The sequence below is a fragment of the Moschus berezovskii genome, chromosome 18 (genome assembly GCF_049115385.1).
Source record: "Moschus berezovskii isolate FMDL1 chromosome 18, NW_MosBer_1.0, whole genome shotgun sequence".
Taxonomy (NCBI): domain Eukaryota; kingdom Metazoa; phylum Chordata; class Mammalia; order Artiodactyla; family Moschidae; genus Moschus; species Moschus berezovskii.
Genome location: NC_142477.1, coordinates 41216163 through 41239557, shown reverse-complemented (window position 1 = coordinate 41239557; position 23395 = coordinate 41216163).

Sequence of the window (23395 nt, the reverse complement as noted above, 5' to 3'; positions counted from 1 at the left end):
TCAGAACATTGATCTGATGATTGTGGGACATATCCTCAGAAGACAGTTCCAAAAAGCGAACGTGAATATAACCATGGTGGGAAGAGAAGAAATGAGAAACACTGCTTTTCATCTTGTTCCTAATCCAGTTAATAGAATGAAAGTGCTCTCCCCACACAATCTCCCATCCCCAACCCCGTGGTGATTCAATATGGACAGGATGTCTCTTTACTAGAAAAGCTTATCTTCTCCAAGAAGGCAGTTCTGGCTTGCTTGGCACATACTGGCCATGAGCATTCAGCCTCTTCCTTAAAGAGTCAAAAGGAGAGTGTGAGGAGGGCGTGCAGGGGACCCAGGGTCATGATGGCCCTGTTATTTCTTCCTAGAATAACAGGCTCTTTGCTGGTTGCCAGCATGCTTATTTTTGCGTAGATTTGACCTTGGTGGCAGCCTTGAACCACTAAAATAGAATAAAATAACTATAAGCTACTTCAAAAAGCTTGACCTTAAAAGTATATAAAAATATAAGACAAAGACAGGAAAACGAATTTGGGCCACAGCTTCGAGCAAAGGATCCGTGGGCTTCTTGAGTTAAACTATCAGCTCTGTGCATATTAGATTCCATCCTGTGCTTGATGATTTCTGCAGGCAGTGCTGCCTTTATCGATTGTTAGAGTGGAATGTTCAAGAGCATTATATTACAATCTGTCTCCAAATGGCTTTTCAGAAAGAAATTTCCTGTAACTCAGAAGCAGAAATTATGCAGGGAGCTGAGAGAGAAGAGCCTAGACAACTGAATTTCACCCAGACTTTTGCACAGGAGAAAGTGATGAAGTGTGCCCAGGAAAAGCTTATATTGGTTTTCTTTAGCAAAGGGTCAGTTTCAGCTTATTATTATTGCATCACCAGAAGCCATGCTGAATAGTATATAAAGCAAACTGATGGAGGTTATAGCTTTGAGGGTAAAGATGCCCTAGATCACAGGGTCTCTTGGCTCACATTTCTCCCCTTGTTTTTTCTCTTCTTCATCCAACTCCATCCTACATGCACCTAAGTCTCACTAGCCCATGAAGCCTCTAATTCTCTTTCACTGACTGACCCCCTCTCTGAAAGCACAACATTTGGTAGCAGTGAATGCCATTTGCATGTTATTTTCTAACACTTAACACGTGCATTGATTTTATTTTACAATCAGACTATCATCTTAAGGGCATGTCTCATGTATTGTGTATTCTCCACATGTCTCACACATTGTGTATCGTGTGGTCTCCATTGTGCACAGACCAGGTGCTCTTTGTGTGTGTGTGTGTGTGTGTGTGTGTGTGTGTGTGTGTATCCCATCCTGGCCCAAACTGTTTCATTTAGTCAAAGATGTGGATTTTCTAAATTGGTAACATTTGGGTTGTGTATGTAAGAAACTTCAACTCACTTCAACTGAAAGGGATGTACTGGCTCAACATAACTGAAAAATCTAGTTGTAGGTTTGGCTTCAAGTAAGGTTCAATCCAATGGCTCAAGGATGTCAAAATGAACCTGATTTCTTTCTGTCTGCTTTGACTTCACTGAAATTGGCTTCACCCTGTGATTCTTTTGGTTATAGGGTGGCTGCTAGCAGCTCCTGGGACAATATGTGAATCCTTGTTCATATCCAGAGGGCAAAGCATTTGTCCCAGCATTCCCAACAGAAGTCCTTTGGATCTGTTGTACTAGCTCAGGTTGCTTGCTCTCCTTTTGATATGCCTATAGAAAAGAGTATGGATACACGGATTCATTTAGACAAGCTTCCCTGGAATGATATGGGTCTGCAAATCAAAACTGGGAAGGTCAAATTAGTATGTGGGACCTTGAGATGCTACCAACAAATGCTATAAAACTTCAGTTAACTATGTTTATCAATCTCCTCCAATCTGCTAATATTGCATCTCATTTACAAGCCATTTATTGCCTGCCTTCCAGGTATTTTTGTTCTAGAGAAAATTAAAGGAATCAATCCATAATATTGGTGTCAGCTGACCTTCACAGAATTTGACAAATTCTCCTGTACTCACAGGCTTCCCTGGTGCCTCAGACAGTAAAGAATCCATCTGCAATATGGGAGACCTGGGTTTAATCCCTGGGTTGGGAATATTCCCTGGAGGAGGGTGTGGCAACCCACTCTAGTATTCTTGCCTGGAGAATTCCATGGACAGAGGAGCCTGGCGGGCTACAGTCCATGGGGTCTCAAAGAGTCGGACACAACTGAGCGACTTAGCACAGCACCTGTACTCATATCACTAACGAGATTTTTCAAGGACTGTTCAATTCAGTCACTCAGTCCTATCCGACTCTTTGCGACCCCATGGACTGCAACACACCAGGCCTCCTTGTCCATCACCAACTCCCAAAGTTTACTCAAACTCAAGTCCATTGAGTAGGTGATGCTATCCAACCATCTCATCCTCTGTCATCCCCTTCTCCTCCCGCCTTCAGTCTTTCCCAGCATCAGGGTCTTTTCTAATGAGTCAGTTCTTCGCATCAGGTGGCCAAAGTATTGGAGTTTCAGCTTCAGCATCAGTTATTCCAATGAATATTCAGGACTGATTTCCTTTAGGATGGACTGGTTGGATCTCCTTGCAGTCCAAAGAACTCTCAAGAGTTTTTTCCAACACCACAGTTCAAAAGCATCAATTCTTCAGTGCTCAGTTTTCTTGATAGTCCAACTCTCACATCCATACATGACCTCTGGAAAAACCATAGCCTTGACTAGACAGACCTTGGTTGGCAAAGTAATGTCTCTGCTTTTTAATATGCTATCTAGGTTGGCCATGACTTTTCTTCCAAGGAGTAAGCATCTTTTAATTTCATGGCTACAGTCACCATCTGAAGTGATTTTGGAGCACCCCAAAATAAAGTCAACCACTGTTTCCACTGTTTCCCCATCTATTTCCCATGAAGTAATGGGACCAGATGCCATGATCTTAGTTTTCTGAATGTTGATCGTTAAGCCAATTTTTTCACTCTCCTCTTTCACTTTCATCAAGAGGCTCTTTAGTTCTTCTTCACTTTTTTCCATAAGGATGATGTCATCTGCACATCTGAGGTTATTGATATTTCTCCCGGCAATCTTGATTCCAGCTTATGCTTCATCCAGTCCAGCGTTTCTCATGATGTACTCTGCATAGAAGTTAAATAAACAGGGTGACAGTATACAGCCTTGATGTACTCTTTTCCCTATTTGGAACCAGTCTGTTGTTCTATGTCCAGCTCTAACTGTTGCTTCCTGATCTGCATACAGGTTTCTCAAGAGTCAGGTCAAGTGGTCTGGTATTCCCATCTCTTTCAGAATTTTCCACAGTTTGTTGTGATCCACACAGTCAAAGGCTTTGGCATAGTCAATAAAGCAGAAATAGGTGTTTTTCTGGAACTCTCTTGCTTTTTTGATGACCCAGCAGATGTTGGCAATTTGATTTCTGGCTCCTCTGCCTTTTCTAAAACCAGCTTGAACATTTGAAAGTTCACAGTTCATGTACTGTTGAAGCCTGGTTTGAAGAATTTTGAGTATTACTTTACTAGTGTGTGAGATGAGTGCAATTGTGCAGTAGTTTGAACATTCTTTGGCATTGCCTTTCTTTGGGATTGGAATGAAAACTGACCTCAACAAAAGAGTCCAAAATGCAGTACTTGGATGCAATCTCAGAAATGACAGAATGATCTCTGTTTGTTTCCAACACAAACCATTCAGTACCACAGTAATCCAATTCTATGCCCCGACCAGTAATGCTGAAGAAGCTGAACAGTTCTACGAAGACCTACAAGACCTTCTAGAACTAACACCCAAAAAAAGATGTCCTTTTCATTATAGGGGACTGGAATGCAAAAGTTGGAAGTCAAGAAACACCTGGAGTAAGAGGCAAATTTGGCCTTGGAGCACAGAGTGAAGCAGGGCAAAGCTATTAGAGCTAGTGCAATTGTGCAGTAGCTTGAGCATTCTTTGGCATTGCCTGTTTTGGGGATTGGAATGAAAACTGACCTCAACAAGAGTGCAAAATGCAGTACTTAGATGCAATCTCAAAGTTCAAGGACTGTAGTCCCTTTCTATTCATTGTCCATCATCCACAATTTTCTCTTCCAAAAAAGTACAAAGAACAAAAGGAAGAAAGAAGGAAAGAAGAGAGAGGAGGGAGGGACAAAGGAAGAAAGGAAGGAAGGAAACAAGTGAAGGAAGCGGGGAGGGGGAATGCACTTTAACTTATAGGCAAACACAGAAACCCCCATGACTCTGGTTCACTCAAGCTGGGGAGACTGCCTGGACTAGGTCTGTCAGAATATAAAATGTAAAATGAAGAGCAGTCAGTATTTGCTGGAGTTCCTCGCGATTGCTAGTTTATTGCCAGATGAACACCAGATATTTCTGAGTGAGAGACTGCTTTCGGAAGGTGGCACTCCCCTCAACTATGAAGCCCGTTTCTTCTTGGCCCCATTTGAAACCTCTACAGAGGAAGGCCACATGATTTCAATTTCTGTGTTTCTATTTCTGATAACATCTGGGGTTATTCTTGCTGTCAGGAATAAGCTATCAGTCAATGATGGGATAAAAATGTACTTTCAGTTTGTGTAATTGACCAAGTAAAGCCCGGTTTTCAGACATCTGCCCACAGGAGCTAAGGAGAGGAAGGCACACAGTGAAAATGATCCTTACTGTGTGGGTTCTAGAACAATCATCTTGCCATCTGAGAAAGTCAGTCTTGGATTTGAATCAAGCGTGGGAGCGGGTGGCAGGCAGAGAAGAAGGTAAACCTCTTCAGGAGAGTCCATGTAGAAGAAAGAAACACCTCCACATCCTTTGGTCTAACACCAATCATATTTTAGTGTAAACTACAGACCTTGTCCAGTCATCACTTTGCACAGCCACAATATCTGAAAATAGAATTTTCAAAACATCAAAGAAAGAAAGAAAAGGGGCTGAAATGAGGAATTCTTGCTTTTACAAAAATAATTCTGCAGGGAATCATTTAAATAACAAACTCCCCTGGGTCTTTTGAGATGAAAGTTCAACTCTCCCAAAACTTTTCCAGAAGCCATCTACTTGGTAAAAAGGAGGTGGAGGTAAGAGTCAATGTTTTGCAGCTTGTTGAAGCTTGAATAAAAATGTGGTTCCCTTGATTCATCTCCCTTATAGAAGATTTCAGCATAAGGATATTTTAAACTTATTTTTCTTCGTGTCTTATTAAAGTGACTGTGTTGAAAGAGATCTAGGAGATAGGAACAGTTCTGGCTTTTTGGAAGAAACTGTATCAGATAAAAGAGACACAGAATTTACTGAAACTCGCCATGATGTTTAGAGACACACTGTTCCATCATCTCCAAGACTTGTCTTAACAGGAAAAAGCTGCTGTCTAGCTTTGTCATCTTAAGGGAAGGGGGTTACCTGTGCCCATCTGGAGGGGCCCTTTAGGCCACATTGGTCTTGGAGTCTGTGAGCCTGGATTGGCCAGGCAAGAATCAAGGATGACACAGTGCATGCATTTAACCCATTCTTGCAAGACGGGCCTCCACGGCACTGACTGTCCCAGGAGCAGGAGGCAGTTCCCAAGTTCTCAGCATTGTTTGTGGCATTTGAGTGCCTGGTCACTACTTTCTTCTGTGCAAAAGCCCTAGGAAAGGAAAAGCCCTAGGAAAGTTGCCATATTAGCAAACTCATTCATATCTATTGTTTAGACAAGCTGGAGGTCTTTGTGGTAGCTCGTTACTAAAATATTATTTCAGAACAAGCTGCTGTTGTCTGGGTGATGACAACATGGTTGAGGCCTAACAGGTAGCCCTGATGGGCTTTAAATTCTTACAGGAATGTTCAGAGAGGAATGTTGACCCATCATAGGGGCTGAGAACCAGGACTGCCTTCTCTTTGTGAGATGGTTTCCACAGCTATGGTACAGTTGGAAATCATGTCAACCAGATAACTTCCTGCAACACTGGGCTCGATTCTGGGTATTGAATGAAAAGGCACAGAGGAGGCCAGGAAATCTGATAAAGAGATTGGAAAATAACATAAGAAGGAAACTGATGTAAGGGCCTTGGAATTATTTGGCTCAAGAGCAAAAAAGGTTGTTCCCAGTTGCTCGTAGCTGGCATTTCTGTCTTCACATCAAGCTTGCACGATTTATGTGGAGAGAAAGTGTGCATATCAAGCACCTTACTGAGGTAGGAGAAGTTTCCAGCAGTGAATGAAGATCAGTTTTTCCGGCTTGGGGGAACTTGCGAAAAACTGCCCAAAAGCAGAAGAAAGACTTCTTCTTTTTTTTTTTACAGTTGATTTACAAAGTTGTGTTAGTTTCTAGGTGATAGAGTTTTTAAAAGTATTTACTTATTTATTTGGCTGTGCCAGGTTTTAGAGACAGCATGTGGGATCCAGCTCCCTCACCAGGGATGGAACCCAGGCCCCCTGCAGTGGGAGTTCAGAGTCTTAGTCACTGGACCACCAGGGAAGTTCCATGTGATAGAATTTGAAGTGCTGTTTCTTCCCATTTCTAATTCTTACTTTCTAACATTTCTGACAGTGAGCATGTAATAAAGTAAAACCCAAAAGTTACTCTTAATGATGCAAATGCTAATTAATTGTGATAAAAACTTTAAAATATGTAGTGTGTCCTAGAATAACAGGTTTCTTACTTGAATTTGGTCAATCACACCTTCTCGGGGTATTGATTTTTGTTTGCTTTTGTTTTTTGTGTTTTTTCTGGTGTATTGAAAGGAAGCTTGGAATGCCAGTTGTTAGACCAATGTTCGGAGAAGGCAATGGCAAGCCACTCCAGTACTCTTGCCTAGAAAATCCCATGGATAGAGGAGCCTGGTAGGCTGCAGTCCGTGGGGTCGCTAAGGGTCGGACACGACTGAGTGACTTCACTTTCACACATTGGAGAAGGAAATGGCAACCCACTCCAGTGTTCTTGCCTGGAGAAGACTTCTTAAAGGCTTCGTCACACCATTTTAATATGATTTTCTCTCCATGGATCTCATGTTTCTAAAAGTCCTATATATAAATCCCACTTACTAAGGAATCACATATTCACCTTGGCTTTTCTAGGAAAGTCTCTAATTATGCCTTTGGTCCAGTGTAATTATTAATAGTCTCCCCTTTCAGCCACTCAATATCCCACTTGAAAAATAACGTATACAATTATCCCAGAAAGAGTCAACATGGTTTGATTTTAGAAATATAGATGCATTCCATAGGCTAAACTCTTTTAAAAAGTAACTCAAAAGACTCTATGATTTGGGAAATTGGCCTAGATGAATGATCTTTTATCCCTAAAAATGTGTGATTCTTCAAGGCTGCTGGCATTACCCAAAATACCAATCATTCATCCCATGAAAGCAAATGGACCATCACCCATTGGTCTCTTCAGCCTCATTTGGAAGAAGTAGGAGTTACAACAGTGCTCATGCTTGTAGCCATGGGTTTCAGGAGACAGAAAACTTTCTTCCATCATCTAAGCTGCGAACCTCATAGTTTTCAGATGCTCAGAATCAACGTCCTCACTATTCTCACCTTCTTCCCACCTGTGGGAATATGTGATTGTGGAAATAGCATCAACACGAGATCTTCAAGTTTAATTCTCATTTAATTAGTTCAGCAAATACTTACTGAGCACCTACCTGTGCCTGGCACTGTTCTAGGTACTGGGTAAATAGGAGTAAAGAAAAGAGACCTGAGGCCATCTTCTCGGTGTGTTCAGTTTCATAGAAAGAAACATGTATGTTATCATATGTGAAACGAATCACCAGGTCAGGGTAGATGCATGTTACAGGATGCTCGGGGCTGGTGTGAGGGGATGACCCAGAGGGAAGATAAAGGCAGGAGGGAGGTGGGAGGGGGGTTCAGGAGGGGGAACTCATGTACACCCGGGACGGATTCATGTCAATATATGGCAAAACCAACCAATATAATATTGTGAAATAATTAGCCTCCAATAAAAAATAAATAAATAACTTTTAAAAAAAGACAGACACTGAACTCAACAGATGACTAGATACATGATATGGAGTATGGCTGCCAATGCAAAATGCTTTGAAAGAGTGTGGGTATTGAACAATTGAACTAGATCATCAGAAGGAGAAAAGAGAAGAGCCCATTCTCCAACCCTGCCCTGGATTCAAGGCAGCACCATGGCTGCCCCTTGGGCTGGAAGCTGCATGCTTCTTCCTTTAATATAATTAAAATGAGTAACAGCTGGCTGCAAAAGCCAAGAGATTGCCACAACTTCCCACCATGTCAGGGTGTCTGGCTCTCCAAATTGAAGAGTAATAACTATTGCGGGGTGGGGGGGGGGTGTTTCCTGAGCTCTAGTGGGAATGGCCCAAGATCAAGACAAAGGAAAGGCCTCCCTTGCCCAGGGATTCTGTGTTTCCCAAAACAAAAGCAAGGCCAAAGAGACATGAGTTTTGTTTCAGAGGAATGATTGGTTGGGGGACTTGAGTTTATTATTTTCTTCCCCATTCTCATGCACTGATCTCATCTTCAAGCCTCTCCTTTGATTTCAATCCTTGGGGTGTCAGAGTGAGCAGTAATTAGCTGGAGTTTGTGTGTATTTTCTTGCTTTGTTTTTAAATCATTGAATAATTTTGGAACACAGAATGGTCAAAAATAAACTTTTAAGAGTTATACCATTGCTGTGGTTATAAAATTTTCCACAAAAGAGACATACAATGACAAAGTTGTTATTCAGGCCCCAGATAAAACAGGAAAATTTTATCTAGATTTTATGAGATAGTTGCAGGTACACAGATGGTGCTTCATAAATGCATACGGAATTGAGTGCAGTTGTCTAACACATTCAGAAAATAAGCATTGTAGTAGACTGAGGGCCTTGCCAGAGCTTCGCTCTGGATATGTTCCAGAAATTGTTGTCACAGAAGGTTTAAATATATAAAGATGGTACAATAGATTCTATTTTCATGGAAGTAAACCAGGCTCTAATTAATACACCAGAAGCTGAATCACTTTGTTTTTTCAGGCTCAGAGAGGAAGTGCCATCTCCCCTCGGTTATGACGCACTGCCAGTTTGTTGATGTATAGTTAGTTACTTTTTTTTTTTAAGGAGTAAGAAAAGAAAGAGAACTGAGCTCTAACATGGCAGGAACCTCAGAGAGAATTCACATACTGAAGAAGGAAGGCTGGGAATTGACCTGAACTGTCTGACATCACAGAATCTCACAGCATCAGACTTTCTCTTTCCTCCCATATTAGATGAAAGAAACCTGCCACTTTTTTTTAATACAAATCTATTTATTTTAATTGGAGGCTAATTACTTTACAATATTGTATTGGTTTTGCCATACACTTTTAACATAAGAATTCTTCCGAGTTTAGGTGGACAGTTTCTCCACTCTTCACAGCGCCTATGTCCAACTGTTATGCCTGTGTCCAGGTCTTCAAGCCTACCAGTGCCTGCCCCTACCCTCCTAGCAGAGACCATCCTCTCACCTTCACAGAGAGAAGCAGAAGCATCAGAGGGAGCCCTCTCCAGGTCAGCACCACCATCCTCTCCCTTGCCCTCTCATTAGACCAAAAAGAAGTATCTTTGGTCTCAGGCAAAGCCCTCCAACCATGCCCTACCTCTTGTTCCTTCCCACATATTCTGGAAATTTCCCCTTTATTTACCTGCTCTCTTTCCTACAACTTTTACTCACAAGGGAATCTGCTCAAATCTCCTTGATCTTTTTTTACAAAAAAGAATAAAACCCTTGCCTCACATGTTTCCTCCGAAGAGGGAACTTCATCCCTTCAGAGCCAAGATTTTTAAAAGGTGGTCCTCTCCGTCTCCTCCTCGATCTCATTTCCCACTTAACCCGCAGTCTACCTATTCCTGCTTCACAAAATTCCTCTCTCTAAAGGCTCCAGTGCCTTCCTGGTTGCTACTCTAATGGACATATCTCAGTCCTCGCCTTCCTCGTCCTCTACAGCGTTGGACACTTTTCTCTCCCCACTTCTTGAGACACTCTCCTTCTAGTTCACACAACCCCACTGCCTGGATTTCTTCTTGATCTTTTGGTTACTCCTTCTTGGTTTTTCTCTTGGCTCTGTTTTCCCTCGTAAATGTGGGAGTTCCCTGGGGATTCGTTTGGGTCCATTCTTATCCTTCTTTGCTGCTCCCAGAGTGATTTTTTAAAGCCAATATAATCACTTCATTCCACTTAGTATCCTTCAGAAGCTCTCAATTACCTTCAGAATAAATTCTTACTCTTAGCCTGGGTTCACCAAATCTCTCCTGATCAGTCTAGTGTCAGTTTTGTCTCTTACCCATTCCCCACAAGTTCCCTAAAGTTCAGCCAGAGCTTGAAATTAACTGAACAAGTCATGTTCTTTCTGGTTTTCATGTCTTAGAAAATGTTGTTTCATTTGCTTAGAGCGCATTTTCTAGCCTTTTGTTTTTGTTCAGTTGCTTAGTCATGCCTGACTCTTTGTGATCCCGTGGACTGTAGCACACCAGGCTTCCCTGTCCTTCACTGTTTCCCAGAGTTTATCAAACTCTTGTCCATTGAGTCGATGATGCCATCCAATCATCTCATCCTCTATCTTTCTTCCCTATCTTTACCTAATAATTTCTAAGATTTTTCTTCCAAAGCTCATCACACATTTTTATCACTGGGTTTTTCAATTAATATCTATTTGTCTATTCTCCCTTTACAGTTTGAGGATCTTAAAACAGAGATTCTTTTACTTATTTATTTATTCTTTTAAGCTCTATGTTCTCCTTGCCTAACATGGTCCCTGCATGAATAAATTTGTTGAATGGGTGAGTAACTAAGTGAAAGGTCTCAGCCCACTTGATTCTAAGCCCAGCATGTCAACTAAGTTCAGATAACATAGACTTTTCCTATCAGAACTGAGTGCAGTGCTTCCAAACCAATTGTACACATCTCTACAAAATAAAGGATATTGATTTTCTACCTACAAAATAAATGTCATTCCTGTGGGGAGGAATGTGTTTGTTCTGGGCTTCCTGGTAGTCATGGAAACGAATTAGAGCCTTGGGCAAAAGGGCATCCCTCAGTCAAGGGGACGTGGTGTGATCTGGTGGGTGAGAGGGCGTCTTGGAGGCAACCTTCCATTTACAGCTCATGTTGACTCCTTTGGGCCACTAAGGTGATGGGCAGTGTGGACCACGGACCCTCCTCTCATTACTTCCATTTCATCACTTGCTCTTCTATTTTCAAATTGAGCTTATTTCTGGGATGGGAAAGTTTTTGTTGATCGGTGGAGGCCAGAGAGAACTTTGCTAAGATTTTATTTCTGTGTAAGTTTCCAGTTTGGTTTCTACATCTGTTTAGTTCTTATGACATCATGATGGGTTTGTGCTATATCCCTCACACAATGCCAATGTCTCTAAGAGCAGGAACCATGTATCTTTATTTCTTTATAGTGTCCCTCAAGCCAAGTTTAGCTGTTTACCTTTGGAACGCCAGCTAGCAGGCCTTAATAATTGTTTATGAGCATAATCACCATTTACTTTGTATTGAATAAAAGTGTAAAATAGTCATAAAACCACTATTTAGTGTTTAGATTTACAAGATGATGATATACAAGCTTTTCTACAGAATCCTGGAAAATATGAGAAGATCCTAATCAGAAGGGATACAATTTTTGGCACAAGTCCTTTAAGCACAATGATATGATTTTTCCAACTTATTCCTAGAGCAATAAAATATTTTAAATGTTGGCATAATCTGCAGCAATAGGAGATTATTGCAGTGATGGATTGCTTTCTGGAAACATGGTTATGTGTACTTTATTAAACAATGTAGCAGGGAGGGACATGATGGTTTCCAACCACCTTCAAGATCCAGATATTTATAGCTCTTTACCTCCACCTCCCTTAGACACCAAGTTAATATTAAAATGACATAAGCATTTGCTAGACGGACCCTTGGCTCAAGACTTCTAGATCTGTGAACCTCTTTGTTGTAAGCTAAGTCTCCAAGATGACCCCAGTGGTCTTTGCCTTCTGGTACGCACACCCTTGCATAGTCTCTTTCCACAATGAATAGGGACAATGTGATTATAAAGATTTGGAGAAGTGATAGTGTCTCACTTTTGAGATTGGGTCATAAAAGACATTATGGTTTCTGCATTGCTCTCTTTTGGGTCACATGACCATGGATCAATCAGCTGCTCTGTTATGAGGACTCTCATAGCAGCATTATGGAAAGGTTCATGTGGCCAGGAACTGAGGCTTCTTGCCAACACCCACCACCAATGTGCTAGAGATATTAGTGAGTCATCAAGAAAGTGGATTCTCCAGCCCCAGTCAAGCCTTCGGATGACTGCGGCCTCAGCCCATATCTTCTCTACAGCCGGTGAGAGACCCTGAACCAGGACCAGATCATTAACTACTCCTAAATCCCTGATCCACAGAAACCATATGATGATAAACGTTCACTGTTTAGAGCCACTAAGTTTTGGGTAATAGAAATAGATAAAACTTGAACCTGACTTAGAACAAAGTTATGATCTACCACTGTAGATCACAGGGCTACTGTGATTCACTACCAAGATTGCTTCTTCAGGACTAAGATAATCATCTTCAAGTCACCAGAGGGCTTCCCAAGTGGCACAGTGGTAAAGAACCTGCCTGCCAATTCAGGAGACACAGGAGAGGCAGAAGACATGGGTTTAATCCCTGGGTCAGGAATTCCCATGAAGTAGGAAATGGCAGCCCGCTCCAGTATTCTTGCCTAGGAAATTCCATGGACAGCAGGGCCTGGTGGGCTACAGTCCACAGGGTCACAAAGAATCGGACATGATTGAGTGACTGAGAAATATTGTCTCTCGACCACATAGTGAAATCTCTCACTAGGAATTGCTCTTAGCTGAAGATATGTCTCATCTAAGATTATGACCCCCTAACTGGGGCAGCCTGTGGCCAATGACTAACTGATATGAGGATAAAAAGATCTTCCTTCCTTGTTTCAATCTGCCCTTCTCCCAGGTCTGCTTGGTCAGTTCCTTATAGATGTATTTCCTGAGTGCACTCCAAAATAAACCTTCTGCACTCTGTCTCAGAGTTTGATTTCCAGGGTATTCCACCTAAAACAGTTGCTATCTGGCAAGGTTCTTAGGAGCAGAGCATGTGGCAGATGGCCTGGCTAGTGTGCCAGGGCCTCATAAGAGAATAATTGAAAGATGTGGGACAAAGATGTCTGGGGAGGAGGCACTTGGATGGGCTCTTGGAGGTGGCACCACAGATAGGATACATTGAAGAAGACGCACTAAATAATGAAGTGACTCAGTTAGTAGATGTCAGACAGCCTCTGTTCTCTTCAACGCAGTGCTTATATAATGGACTCATGAATAGAGTGAATATTCAAACTACTGTGTAAGTGTACTCATCTCAAATGCTAGGCTTCAACAGTACGTGAACCGAGAACTTCCAGATATTCAAGCTGAATTTAGAAAAGACAGAGGAAGCAGAGATCAAATTGCCAACATCCATTAGATCATAGAAAAAGCAAGAGAATTCCAGAAAAAAACATCTGCTTCATTGACTACGCAAAAGTCTTTGACTGTGTGGATCACAACAAACTGTGGAAAATTCTTAAAGAGATGGGAATACCCAATCACCTTACCTGCCTCCTGAGAAACCTGTACACAGGTCAACAGTTAGGACCAGACATGGAACAATGGACTGGTTCCAAATTGGGAAAAGAGTACATCAAGGTTGTATATTATCACCCTGCTTATTTGACTTAAATGCAGAGTATATCATGCGAACTGACAGACTGGATGAAGTACAAGCTGGAATCAAGATTGCCAGGAGAAATATCAATAACCTCAAATATGCAGACGACACCACCTTTATGGAAGAAAGTGAAGAGGAACTAAAGAGCCACTTGATGAAAGTGAAAGAGGAGAGTGAAAAAACTGGCTTAAAACTCAACATTCAGAAAACTAAGATCATGGCATCTGGTCCCATCACTTCATGGCAAATAGATGGGGAAACAATGGAAAAAGTGACAGACTATTTTCTGGGTTCCAAAATCACTGCAGATGGTGATTGCAGCCATGAAATTAAAAGACACATGCTCCTTGGAAGAAAAGCTATGACCAACCTAGACAGCATATTAAAAAGCAGATATTACACTGCCAACAAAGGTCCATCTAATCAAAGTTATGGCTTTTCCAATAGTCATGTATAGATGTGAGAGTTGAACCATAAAGAAGGCTGAGCACTGAAGAATTGATGCTTTTGTACTGTGGTGCTGGAGAAGACTCTTGAGAGTCCCTTGCAGAGAGACTGCAAGGAGATCAAACCAGTCCATCCTAAAGGAAATAAATTCTGAATATTCACTGAAAGGACTGATGCTGAAGCTGAAACTCCAATAGTTTGGCCACTTGTTGCAAAGAGCTGACTCATTAGAAAAGACCCTGATGCTGGGAAAGATTGAAGGCAGGAGGAGAAGGGGATGATAGAGGATGAGATGGTTGGATGGCATCACCAACTCAATGGACATGAGTTTGAGCAAACTCCGGGAGGTGGTAAAGGACAGGGAAGCCTGGCGTGCTGCAGTCCGTGGGGTCACAGAGAGTCAGACACGACTGAGTGACTGAACAACAAATAGAGCTGCCCTGATGGCAGAAATGAAGGCTCACGCGTGGGCCCAGCAGCATGCTTACAAAAGCTGGTTTAGTTAATGAAGCTGTTGAATGTCCATCCAACCTGCCTGTAACAAAGCATAATGCTGCTCTCTAATTTGGCACCCTCACTCAAGTAGACCGATCAGTAGTTTGGTATCAAATCAATTCTGTTGAATTTTCTCCACTCTAGGTAGAGGGGCGGTGTATCTTGACCAGGATTGACACACATCCCAGATACGGCTTTGCCTTTCTTGCCTACAGGGTCTTGGATGGATGTCTTTCAGTGTTCCCATTTCTGAATTTAGTGCTTTATGCACAGGTAGCAGCCACAGCCTGAGAAGGTCTTGGTAACTCAGCAAAGAGGGTCTAGGACCCCAGCTGGTGATCTACCTAGACAGGCAGATGTGTTGGCTGAGGTTGGGAGAAGCCTGGGGTGAGTGGTAGAAGATACGGACCAGAGTATCAGCTATGAACATAAGGTCAACTGCAGCTGTAAGGCTGTTGTTCATCCCAAGTTTTGACAAGAAACAAGGCTAATCAGAATCCTGAAGATGCTTTTTCCCGATGGGGCAAAATTACTATTAGCTAAAGAGGACGCTGCAGGACTCTGTCAACAGTCCTCTCATCAGGAACAGCATACTCATGTCTCAGGTATTAGGACTAGTATATAAATGGTGTATAATAGTCCTAATATTATATACCACATATATATAATATATATATATTATTGTCCTTGGCTCCAGAGAACCACTTCTCCTAAGGTTATCCTCTCTCCCAGAGACAGCTAGTGACCAATGACTGGCTGATGTGAGAAAGCCAAGGTTGACTTATTTGCCTCAGTAAGACATCTCCTAAGGGCCATCCCAGCTCTGGAGTGTCCGTTGGAACGATTAAGTCTTGTGTGACTCAGCTCTGCTTCCCTAGTCCTGCCCTGTCTGGGTCCTTACATGTACATCTCCCAAGACTTTTCCCAAATAAGATTTCTATATGCAGCTCTCTGCCTCAGAACCTGTTACCAGGGAATCCAACCTAAGGAAAACTTCCATATAAGGATTTTAATCTTCAATCAACAGTGAAACCGTGAGACCAGAGAGAAGTCCCTGCTCTTCACTGTTAGAGACAGGACAACTAAATATTACAAGCTCTGAGGTGGAAAGATGGGGGAAAAAAAGTCGGAAGAAAAAGTTATTACAGAAAATACTGTTGGACCCAAAAATCTCGTTTACAAGTTAGTTTAGTAGTTTTCTGGAAAAACATGGCCTCTAAGGCATGGAACATTAGACTAATGTTTTGGATGAAGGCAAGGAGGAAAGTGTTGGCATCAGGGAGCCTGATTGACTTGATGGTGGCCACAAAGAGAAAGTAGCTGATCATGTCCTGAAAGCATTAAGAGACTGTAAGCATCACGTCTCCTTCCTTCACAGAAGGGCACCGAGAGGGATAAGGTGGTGGGGGCAGGTGCATTCACGTACCTCAGCTTTTCGGAGGGAGACGAGTGATATGAAAGAACACATTAAGGCTCTTTCTTACTGCAAGTCTCATTGATATTATTGCTGTACAGTGTTTTGTTTGTTGTGATTACTCTAGTCTAATTATTTGTTATTTGTAAATTCCATAATATATTACTAAACAATTTGTAGCCTCTTTAAAAGAAGAAATAGTTCTATGGAAATTGGATATTTTACTAGAGATAGAGAGAGAGATTAGTAGGAATTAGGAGGGTGTAGGTTGAGAGGGTGAGGGCTCACTGACAAGAGTGCCCAGAGTTTATACTTCCTAAAGTCGGTGCTGCTCTTTCGTACATTCCTGGTCCCCCACTCCCACCTTCCTAACACACAAGCTTCTTGTCTTCCGTTTGACTAAAGTGCTCTTCTTCACCATGCCCTCTGCCCGCCAGAAAGGAGGCTAGTCAGTAGGGATTGCCACTTGGATCTCTTCCCTTCCAGCTCTCGGATAGATTCAGCCAGAAGGGAAGCAGAGGAAGGAGCAGAGTGAGCCTGAGGTCACTGTTCCCCTTGCTCTCTTGTGAGGCTGCCAGGGCTGAATCCCTTGGCTGAGAGGGTCATGGCTTCTATCAGACAGCCCACTTCTGCACAGCTCTGTGAATCTACTTCTGGTAACAGCTCCCTTTCCTGATCCCTTTTGGTTTACAGGGGGTAACATCCCCATTGTTACTTGCTCTGGTCTACTGCCTTATCCCTTGTGGGTCCCCTACCCTCATCTTTGTCAATAGTCCTTCCATCAAGCTTTCATATAACTCAGCTCCAGGGCACCACTGTTTCTGGCCAGGGCCCTGATAGAAATCTCTTCCTTTTATCTCTTTCATGGTTAGGAGGCTAAATTCTAGACCTGGCTTTTACAGAAACAAGCTAAGCATCCACGCGTAAATTGCCTCATCGATCTGGAGGAGGAAACCCGTGGGATCAAATGCAAAGATTAAAAACCTAACTGAATCAAACAAGAAAACTCTTCTGCCTCAGTTCAGTGCTTCAGTGCATGGTGTTATTTTCTCAAGGAAAGTGACAAGGCAGAAGAAGAGAAGGATTAAAATCCTAAGCTGTGCATGAAGACAGAGTGGTGAACACTAAGGTCTGGCATAAGAATGGCAGCAGGTAGCAGCAGGCCCAGGTTGATGGGAGACTGGAACCAGAGGCTTTAGCAGAGCTAAGGTAGGAAACAGATTTTAAGTAAACTCAGGCTCCTGGGAAGCCAGGGACAGACAGACAGTGCCGTGAAAGACCGTTCCTCCCTCTCCAGCACTCCTGTGTCTGATGCTCGGGTGACAGTTTCGGGTGACATCCCATGGCTCAGGCATGATGCTTTGTGTTCTTGGGTCATTTTTACTTCACAGGACAGAGGAAGCTGGTGTGGGGAAAGAGGACAAGTCACTTGCCCAAGGATCCAGGGCTCGGTAAAGACAAAACCAGAATTCCAGCCTGATTTAGTCACCCATTCAAACACCCTCTTTAAAGATGTACATCCAGGCCAGCATGGACACTGGGAAACTTTAGTGTTTGCCTCTTATCTCTCAGAGATCATTGACGCCAACCCTAATTCATGGTTAGTCCAATACCAACCCTCTCTGTGTGAGGCCAAAACTGTATAGCACTAGTCAAGGCCCCTGACAGACTGGCCAGTCCTGGACCAGGGAACCTATTTCTTTAACCACCTCCCTTCCACTGTGCCCTTCCCGTGTGGGTGTGGATCTTCACATCCGCATAGTCAGGTCCACAGTGGGGCAGGCTCTGGGAAGCAGAGGAATGGGACATGAAAAAGGTATTTGCCTTTGTGGATTCTCCTCTGTGTGTGGGATTGCACTGGAAGAGAAGGGTGGAGGGAAGGCATTCCTCAGGCAGTAAACAACCCAGACCAATTTGCACCCCAGCCACTGAGCCGTAATCTTTTCATTATGCTTCGCATATTTATGACCAAGAGCTCTATTGCTCTGGTACAAACAAGATTGCCATCAGCCTGCCAGAGGATTTTCTTTAAACATCAGTCTTTACCAAAGAAAAAAACAATCATCCACATTGAAGGCCTTTGAATAAGCGAACCCCCTCTCATAATTTTCTTTAGCTGGAGGGCAGTGTGCAAAGCTTGGCTCTAAAGAGAGAGGAATTGCTTCCTTTTAACTGTCCCCCCAGCCTGCCAGGTGTTCCTTCATTTGGCGACAGCAGCCTCAATTCCTTTGAAATGCTTTGCCTGGTGGGTGCCAGCTTGCTCCAGCTGCTCCCAAAGATGCCAATTTCAGCTGCCACATTTAATTTGCATGTCCTGAGGGCCTCCTGTGCTTTTTCTGATTCTCTTAAGTGAATAAAAATAACGGAGTGTGGAGCGCATGGCCCTGTCCCAGGGTGCAAGTTTCTGCGATAAATATGTTTGTCCACATCCAGGTTCATTTATTTTAAAGAAGAAACAGAAAGGGAGTGAAATACAAACAGCCAACTTCCGATCTGTTTCCCAGATCTTTGGGGCTTATGTAAGGTGGTGAGTTAGGGTGGGGGAAGTTTAGTTTTGCAGAGGCCAGACACGTGTACCATGAGAGAAGCTTGCCCTACTTCTGTTCCACTTGAAAAGGAGCAATTGAAAGAAATGTCCAACTAATGTGCGTAGATTCCTTACTCAACTTGGTGATGCCGATCCCAGGGTCTCCGCAGCACAAGCTGACGGACTGGAGCTCAGAAATAATGGGAGGTGTCTCTGGTGGAAGAGGCATCTGGGGATCTGAGCCAGACTGGAAAATCCTGGGCTCCAGAGAGTCTTTCTTAGGGCCAAAGGATGCTACTCCCAGGTCATGGAAAAGGCCTTGAGGGTCCCTATGTTACCCCCAAGAAGACTCCAAAGGAAAGTCCTGCTGGGCCAGCCCTGGCGCTCACCATATGGCTGCCACTCTGCAATCCGCCACCCTCGCCCCCTCAACCGCCCAGGAACATTGGGATCCTTTCTATGCTTCTTTCAGAGCCTGTTTCAGGGAGAAGCAGAGTCAAAGAGTGCATGTCTGCTGCTATTCTCACTCCTTTACCCAGCCAACCCTCTGTCGCCAGTATTTCTCAAACCATAGTTTAGCTGTGAATACCCGAGATTTTCTTCCTGTGTTGACCACAGTCGCCCTGCTGGTCATGCCACTTTCTGGCATAGCCAGGCAGAGGGCCAGATGCCTCAGAGCCTCTGAGAGGAGAGAAGAGGACAGAGGCCTTCCCTTCTCATCCCAAAGGAGCTGTGGGTCCCAACCGCCTGGACACTCAGGGTAGCATCAAGCTGAACAAATTATAGGGAGTGATTTAGGGATGGGGTCGGGGTGAGGGGAAAGGGCATTGCATCTTGATCCAGACCAATGTTTTCAAAGGCCTCTGTTTTGGGAAGGTGTTGTACCCAAAACTTGGCTTTCTCTGTGAATGAACCCATTTGTGTAAAATTCCAGAAAAAAATAAATAAAGAGAAGGAAGGGGAGAAAAAGAAACAGAGAGACAAACCAAATGAGTGCTTTCAATGCTAGCTATCAAGTGACCCTACAATTTCAGAGCTTTTGTCTCCCCCAAGGATTCTTTTGCATTTTTTATTAATAGCAACATTTTGGTCCCCCACCTCTTGCCTTCAGAATGCCAGGACAGCAGTCATGGAGCTCTTTGGTCCTCTCAGGGGCTGGCTGTGGAGGGAAATAAATTCAACTTCTGCCCCTGGGTTGCATTCACTGAGCATGCGTTCTGCCTCGAGCTGGGAACTCACAAGGGTCTTTGCTTTTGTTGGGAAGCTAAGAAAGCCATACTCAAGGCATTCAAAGTGATTTTAAGTCCATTTACTAGTGAAGGTGGTGAAGACAGACATAGAAAAGAGGAAATTTAAAGCTGACAAAAGAAAAATGTGAAGTGAGGCTTAAGACGGGGTGGGGGGACAGGAAGGGACTGGGTGAAATACAGTGTGGGGGTGAGGATGCTGAGTGGGTGGTGTGTACCGTACTTATTAGCATCTCCTTGCCTTTGAATCTCCCTCCATGACCTCATCCCGCCCCCCCAACACACACACACCCACCAAACACATGAACTTTCCAGGTCCTTCCTCCATTCCTCCTTTTACTGAAATCGTACTCACCCTTTATAGCCTAGCTTAACCTCTTTCTTCTTCATGTAGACCTTTTCGGCATCAGCAGCCTCCAGTTTCTCCTTTCTGGAAACTCTTCTTCCACTTACAAGTCAATATCACCCATTAAGTGCTCAGTCGACTTCTATTTCTTTCAAGTGTGTGTTGTGTTGCTCTTGATAAATGATAAGTTTCTCAAGGATCAGGACATGTCTTCAGTGGAGTCTGCATAAAAGGATACCATGGAGTCACTCTGCAAACACTCCATGATTGATGAAAGGTTTAAGACCTTGTTTCTCTGGGAACATGATCATGGCATTTCATTGGCCATGTGGCCTGCCTCACACCTTTTAATGGCTCTTAGATGCCCCCTTTCTAGCCTGGCGGGTGAAAATGGGTTAGTTTCTTGCAAAAGTTTTGAGGAAAACAGTTGAATTGTTCCTGGATGACAGAGAAGAGTGATTGTCCTGCGTTTTGTGCTTTATGCATAAATATTTGTTGAACTGTGATAAAAAGCAAAACTTAGAGGCTGTTGCTACCCACTCAGCATGGAAAGGAGGGCAGGTCATGGAATGGTGATTCTTTCAGCTAATACACAATAGTATCAGCTGTCATTTCAGGTACAGCCAACTTTAGTTAATCAGTATGTGGGTAATCCAACACCTTCATCCTGGCTCAGATCCCTCTGGTCCTCTTTTCAGCATTTTGAGTTTCTAAGATTTCTTCCCCAGGAGACATGAAAGTAGGAGAGAAGGACAAGGAAAAGAAGACAATTAACAGCAGCCATGGTAGTGGTCCCACAGCCCTGCTTGGAGACTTGCTGGATGCCCACAGGAGTTTAGGGTATAGGATCATCTCATGATTTAAGTGATATATGCCAGTCATGTCCACACAGCCCTGAAACTATACAAACTGGTAGTCTGAATGCAAAGCAGATCGTGTGCCGCATCTGAAATGAACCACAAACAGTTTTGCACTCTGTTTAAACTTTATTCCAAGATGTAATAAAAAATGCTATCATTTACTGAGTATTAAAGTGTCAGATGCTTTTTGTACCAGTTGATCTCATGTGAAAAATAACCCTTCATAGTGAAAATCCTCATTTATTCAGATCAGGAAACTGAGGCTCAGAGGAGTTAAGTAAACTTCATCTGTTCAACAAATACTGATTGTGAGTCTTTCATGAGCTAGGACTTAGAACCAGAAAGGAGCAGATCTCAAATCCCAGGACAGGTATGTTTGGATTCCAAGCCTCTGTTCTTCCTACGGAACTGCACGGCATCCCTTGGGGAGGAACATCTCCCAAAATTTTTTCTTTCATTCTCATTTTAAAAATATTCCCATTGCATTCCAGAAGCCCTCTGAGTACAAAGTGGACTATTAACTATGGTAGTGAGGAGATTGGAAGATATCTGGCTTATTTGTTGCTGTTTTTAAGCAGTAGCAGAGAGAGAGAATTTCAGGACTACATTTTGTGCTTCTTAATTCAGGAACATATTTGGGAAAAAGTAGGAGAGCCAGTCAGAGAAGGCAATGGCAACCCACTCCAGTACTCTTGCATGGAAAATCCCAGGGACGGGGGAGCCTGGTAGGCTGCCGTCTATGGGGTCGCACAGAGTCGGACACGACTGAAGCGACTTAGCAGCAGCAGCAGCAGCAGCAGCAGGAGAGCCAGTGGGCTTCCCCAGTGGCTCAATGGTAAAGAACCCACCTGCCAATGCAGGAAACATTAGAGACGAGGGTTTGATTCCTGAGTCGGGAAGATCCCCTGGAGGAGGGCATGGCAACCCACTCCAGTATTCCTGTCTGGAGAATGCCATGGACAGAGGAGCCTGGCGGGCTACGGTTCATAGGGTCGCAAAGAGTTGGACACGACTTAGCCAGTAGTTCCTAATAGCAATATCTGGGCTGTGGGAGCCTGCGCAATCTGATTAAAAGAGGTAAAGGATCAGGGATGGTTTTGTTAAAGTCACTTAGCCTGACATGTAAGTTAAATTCCATTCCTCACTCTCCAGGCTCTGCCCCCGGAGAATCCATCCAGTTCTCCAGTCCACACACCCTAGAGTCAACCTGGACACTCCTTACTCACCCTTAGGAAATCTACCTCTTCAACAGGCCCCCTTCTTCCACCACACTGCCATCCACTAGTCACATCATGATTTTTTCTTGCCTACATTTTTCGACCAAATGATCTCCATAGCTCTGATTTTATTTCCTTCAAATCCAGTTCCCTCCCAGCTGCTAGGCTAAATTTTCTGAGGTGTAAATATGGAATATGTAAATTTGATCCTGTTTCTTCCCATTGCTTTGAAGATAAAGTCCAAACATTTGAGCAAAGCAAATATGCTCCCTCATTATCTAGCCCAGCCCCGTTCAATACGATATATAATTTTAAGTGTTTCGGTAGCCACATTTAATAAGTAAAAAGAGAAAGGGGAAAATTATTTTAATATATTTTCTTTAATTCAGTATATCCAAAATATTATCACTTTACCATGCAGTTAAGTATTTTAAAAATATCAATATTTTGCCACCTTTTTTCTTATACTTTATCTTCAAAGTCTGGACACCAGTTTTTTATCAGAAACACTTAATATATATTTAAATTTCATAAAATTTACACTTTAAAGGGTAAATCAACATATCCAATCTTTCCAAGCATACTTAGAATTATTCTGTAACTGAATCAAGTAGTCATTTAAATGAATATTAATTAACAATAAATAAAATTTTTCACAATATGCAGATAGTTCATACAGTTCAATATAAGAAAAAAGCAAACAACCCAATAAAATAATAGGCAGAAGACATAAATAGAGAGAATATGCCTTCTACAAAGAAGGCATACAGATGGCCAACAGGCACATGAAAATATGTTCACCATTGCTAATTATTTCTGTTTTTGTTTAGTCACTAAGTCGTGTTGGACTCTTTTGTGACCCCGTGGACTGCAACCTGCCAGGCTCCTCTGTCCAGGGGATTTCCCAAGCAAGAAACTGGAGTGGGTTGCCAGTTCCTTCTCCAGGAGATCTTTCTGACACAGGGATCAAACCTGCCTTTCCTGCATTACAGGTGGATTCTTTACCACTGAGCCACCAGGGAAGCCCTTGCTCATTACTAGAGAAATGCAAATCAAAACCACAATGAGGTAGCACCTCACACTGGTCAGAATGGCCATCATCAAAAAGTATACAAGTCGTAAATGCTGGAGAGGATGTGGAGAAA